This window comes from Lactuca sativa, chromosome 3, assembly GCF_002870075.4.
Source record: "Lactuca sativa cultivar Salinas chromosome 3, Lsat_Salinas_v11, whole genome shotgun sequence".
NCBI classification, from domain to species: Eukaryota; Viridiplantae; Streptophyta; class Magnoliopsida; order Asterales; family Asteraceae; genus Lactuca; species Lactuca sativa.
In genome coordinates this window covers 316,026,619-316,031,230 of record NC_056625.2, presented here as the reverse complement: position 1 = coordinate 316,031,230, position 4,612 = coordinate 316,026,619, and the positions used below count along the sequence as shown (strand labels likewise).

At 36.9% G+C, this 4,612-nt stretch overlaps 1 non-coding gene across 1 annotated transcript; it reads left to right on the top strand.

Moving 5' to 3' along the window:
• Nucleotides 1–3,746: 3,746 nt before the first annotated feature.
• On the top strand, nt 3,747–3,853 carry LOC111884943 (small nucleolar RNA R71). Its single transcript, XR_002847960.1, has one exon. It is a non-coding gene; the product is annotated as a small nucleolar RNA R71 (small nucleolar RNA).
• Nucleotides 3,854–4,612: the final 759 nt, after the last annotated feature.

Sequence of the window (4,612 nt, the reverse complement as noted above, 5' to 3'; positions counted from 1 at the left end):
GCTTTAAACTGTCTTGTCAACAAAACTGCTTCAAAACGATTTCCAAACACTTTTACATGTTAAATTCTTTATAAAACTTAGTTTCCGTTTCCAATTCAATACATTCAAAACTCTTTAAACTTATATATTGTCAAATCATGTCCAATATATATATATATATATATATATATATATATATATATATATATATATATATAGTTATATAAATAAGGTTTGAAAGACTTAGGACTGATAATAGGCTCTAATTCTTGTTCCTTGTTTGGTTGTGGACTTAGAGTCCCCTATTGTTTGTCCGAGTGTCATTTGATCCTTAGTTATATATCATGTGTACATGTTTGGACATAAAATCTTCCCATCTTATTTCAATACTTATATATATATATATAGTTATATAAATAAGGTTTGAAAGACTTAGGACTGATAATAGGCTCTAATTCTTGTTCCTTGTTTGGTTGTGGACTTAGAGTCCCCTATTGTTTGACCGAGTGTCATTTGATCCTTAGTTATATATCATTTGTACATGTTTGGACATAAAATCTTCCCATCTTATTTCAATACACTCAATTATACAAACCATCTATCTAGTAAACTATAATAGGTATAGTTTAGTGATATACTAATTACTACTTCTAGTACTATGAAACATACAATGAGTCGATTCATACACGAGTCAGAACGTACAATTATGAGGATTGAACAAGAACATACATATACATACACATACACATATACAAAGAGGAGAACATATACTTATACAATTACAAGTAAATAGAGGAAACATACACAAACCTAAAGATTAGAATATGAGATTTACTTCTACATGATGCGGATTCCACCATTGTCATGTTGGTAACAAGAGTCTCCTGGAGGGAGAGCGGGCATTGTGTGTATAGATCTTTACGGGCAGACTATCCCGCATCCTGACTATTAGCTACAGTCTTAGGCCGACCAAGCCGATGGGGTGACAAATGTCACATTATTTTCGACGTCTTTCATCGTTGAGTTTCTTCAACCGTTAATCAGTATGGTTACAAATCTCACATTACCTTATAATTCAATGGCTTTAAGGTAAGCAGTATTAAACTAGTTTACATATACAAACTACAGTCTATAATATTTTCCCTAATGCATTTTCCTTGAAACGTTTTCTAGATAAACGATAATGTACAAACTATTTTTGAAAATGATAGTTAAGCTTGGGAAAGATACATACTTTACAAACAAACAAAACGAACATTCAGTCTTGGAAGAAGACTTTAGTTTTAGTAGGAAATATGGGATTTTCTAGGATAATACGAACATTTTTACAAATAGCTTTACGAACATTTTCATACAACTAATGACACTAAAATGCTTATGAACTCACCAGCTTTAATACTGATAAACTCTTTCAAAATAACTTGTATTCTCAGGTCATCAGTGGACAGGTACCGATGCCAGCTTTTGAGAAGATGGAGCACATACAAGACTTATATTTTATTTTGATTCATATTTTGGTGTCTTATAATCCATAGAACACACTTGTATTAATATTATATATTTAATGCTATTGATAATGTTGTTTACTTGTTTACTATTATACTGTGTTGTGATACTTTACATGACGTCCTCCGCCCCAGAACGTTTCCTCTGTTCTTGGTTTTGGCGTGTGATAGTTATGATTATCATCATTCAAATTTTTAATATCCCCTTTATCTTCCAAACTTGCTCTATCCTCCTCTTGGACATCCGCATCATCCTCCATAACTGCTTCAAGAAAAGACAAATGTACATCCTTAAAGTTGACACGGTCTTTAACAGCCTTGTTTTTCTTAAGAGGATTCTTCAAGTAATCATGCAAAACGGGCACATCTGGTTCACAAAGGGTATGAATGGCTTGTAGATTATCATTTCCATTAGATTGGGAACTTTCGCATGTACTCGTCGAGTCAGCACATACGACTCGGTAAGTCAACGAGTCTTTAACACTTTTAAGGCTTTCTTTGCAGTCAGCTTCTTTGATCAGCCTTTCTATCCTCTCCAGATCTCCCTTGGCATCAAAATTCTCTTCCATGGATAATAAGAATTGGATTGGATTGACCTCTTGCAAGTAAGCAAGCTCTCTCTCCAACACTTCATCATCTAAAATCACTGAGGAAACCTTATCTTCTTTTGACTCTTTGGGATTCTCCTTTTTCTCAGCTTCAAAAATTATAGAATCATCTCCAACCCTTAATGTTAGCGTAGATTCACGCATATCTACCAAAGCACAAGCGGTATTCAAGAATGGTCGCCCAAGAATGATTGGTACTTGAAAGTCTTCCTTCATGTCTAATATTATTAAGTCAACCAGAAATACGAATTTATCAATTTTGATAAGGAGATCTTCTCATACTCCCATTGGATGTACTATCAATTTATCGGCTAAATGAATCTTCATTGGAATTGGTTTTGGGAACGGAAGGTTTAACTTTTATAAGAAGGAATATGGCATAATATTAATACTTGCCCCCGAATCAGTCAATGCTCGTATGGTCATTATGTTTCCAAATTGACAAGGTACGATGATGCTCCCCGAATCGTCCCTCTTTTCTGGCAGTTTACTCAGCACTATTTCAGCAACTTCTTCTATATTTATTCTAGTGGAAAGATGTTTTTAAGTAAACTACCATATTCCGGTGTTTGTAAAATCGTTTCCATAAACGGAATATTTCATTGGAGTGCCTTTATGTGCTCCATAAACCTCTTATATTCTGCTCATCAGGCATGGATAGGATTGGAAATGGAAAAGAGGTTCGGTAAGGCTTCAAAAGAGAGTAGTTTTTGTCATCAGGTTGTCGACTTGTTGAGTGCACGTTGGCGACTCGACGAGTCATGTCGGGTTTACTTGAATTCCAGCTAATTTCTTCTTCTTTTCGCTTCTTGTTGGGATTCTTCTGGATAGAGGTCAGAGGAGTGTAAATTTGCTTAGAATCTGTTGTTATTGCATTCACATGCGCTATTCTTCGATTTTGCTCGGTATTGCTAGGAAGTCCACCGGGTGCTCTTTGGTTAATTTGTTATGCAAGATGGCCTAGCTATTTTTCAATGTTATGAATAGATGGTTGCTCATTCCTAAACATATTTTGTTGATCCTTCATCATAGTTTGATGTTATCTAAGTATATTTCTTTTCTCTTTCATTTCAGCATCTGTATCATTGTGCTTCTTCTCAGACGCAGCTACAAATCTTGTGAACATATCTTCTAAGTCAGCTTTCTTCTCCAGCATCGGTTTCTCTTTTTGATAAAAGCCCCTTTCTTTTTGCTTAAATTTCTCCTCCTTTGCTTTTTTATACTCATCATAAGGAAGCCAATCCTTCTTGGGTTTCTGCCAATTGTCATCATACCTATCACCACTTGAATAGTACACTTGCACCCTCTGGTTCCCGTTCTCATCAAGATGATAATCCTTAGTGAGATGAGGTCCTCTACAATTCTCACAACCGACCATAATGACATGGATGGATTGGTCCATCTTAGTCATTCTTCAATCCAAACTCTCTAGTTTAGCCATCATTGCTGCTATGCTATCATTAACTGAGTTCACCGCCCCCTACTTAGCTTACTCCGTGGGTTATGATATTCTCTAGAGTTCTTAGAGAATTCTTCAATTAGCTCTTTGATTTCCGGGGTTGGCTGCTTTGTGAGAGGTCCTTGCGAATCAAGGAGTTGCCTTGTGGTCACATTCACTCCATCATAGAAAATGGAGACTTCTTGTTGGCTATTTAGATCGTGATGTGGGAAATTCCTTAGTAAACCTTTATATCTCTCCCATTCCTGATAAAGGGACTCTGCAGCTTGCTGTTCAAAGTTAGCTATGGCTTTCTTCAACTTGGTTATTTTTGAGGGAGGGAAAAATTGATCAATAAATTCTTCTTTCATCTTAGCCCATGTAGTGATGGATCTGGGAGGGAGTGATTTGAGCCAATTTTTCGCAGCTCCTTTGAATATGACGGGAAGCATACGAAGCAAAACGGTTTAACGAGGCACATTCAGAACATTGAAGTAATTGACTACATCTTTGACCTCGTCTAAGTGCTTGTAAGTGTCTTTGTGATCTTTCCCGTAGAAGGGATTTTCCTTAAGTTGAGCAAGTATCTGCCCCTTTAGCTCGAAAGTGGCGGTCACGGGAATGATGGGTTGTACTAGTCCTGGTCCTGTATCGTCACGTATCCTCTTCTTCCATTCGCCCATAGGAACTTCATCAATGTTTACCATGGTGTTAGCGGGTTCGTCTCCAAAGTCGCTTTCTTCCTCGGATTCGGATTCGTTCCTTTCAGTTTCGTACTCGGTGTCCTCCTTCTTCGGGTCTTCTTCCGCCACTGAAGAGAAGCTGGATTCTCCAACTTTCTTGCCCCTTTTTTTACTAAAAACAACTTTTAGATTCTTCAATGGTGAATTCTTCGATGTAGCAGTCTCTCCTACGTTCTTGCCCTTGTTTTTCCTCAAGGTTGCTTCCGGATCTTCAAGCGGTGGGATCAAAGGTGTACCTCCTCTCCTGGTCATAAACGAACTGCAGACAAAACAGAAAACACGCGTAAAAAGAATAAAAATAAAATAAAAACGAAACTAAATTTCAGCGATGGACTCGTC